This window comes from Morus notabilis, unplaced genomic scaffold (assembly GCF_000414095.1).
Source record: "Morus notabilis unplaced genomic scaffold, ASM41409v2 Scaffold1780, whole genome shotgun sequence".
In the NCBI taxonomy this organism is placed as follows: domain Eukaryota; kingdom Viridiplantae; phylum Streptophyta; class Magnoliopsida; order Rosales; family Moraceae; genus Morus; species Morus notabilis.
Window position 1 is genome coordinate 41,947 of NW_010361200.1, and position 682 is coordinate 42,628.

The following is a 682-nucleotide window of genomic DNA, read 5'->3' on the forward strand; positions in this document are numbered from 1 at the left end:
TTAAAATTAAGATTCTCTAACTGTATCTATACTGGAAATTCTTCCGTTTTAAAGTACGGTGAGAATTTATCGATCGAATTTACTTGATCGGAAAAATGTGAACTTAACGTGAAATCTGCTACAGAATTTAGGAATGCAGATGTTAATTCCATAAATCCTTCAATCACAAAATGTACATAGTATAATGATTTTCCAGGAAAATCCTTGACTCAAATACATGAATTACATTATTAAAATTCTGAGATTTTCTTGGTCACTACATAATTAAGCACTTTAATTAATTAATTAATTCTATTAATTCCAATAGTTACTCCACTATAAACTTGGAATTGAACTCTCGAAATTATAGACATTAATTACTTCTAAACTGCGAATTGTCCATTTGATATAGTCATTACATATAGATTAATCCCCCATAAATAATTCATAATTATAGTCAGGTAGAATCCGTTAACCTCTTTAATTATATCTTCATCCTTGAGTACCATTGATTCTCTAATGGATAGTGATTCATAAAACACATTCATAAATCAGAGCGCTCTTACTAATCCAAGTACCGAATCAACACTCAAGAGAATTATTTATCTACTTCTTTCTTAAGAAGGAATGGATTCCATCTCGTATAATAACATTCCCAGCTACCTATTTCATTATGTCTCCAAAATACAAGGAATAGGATTCA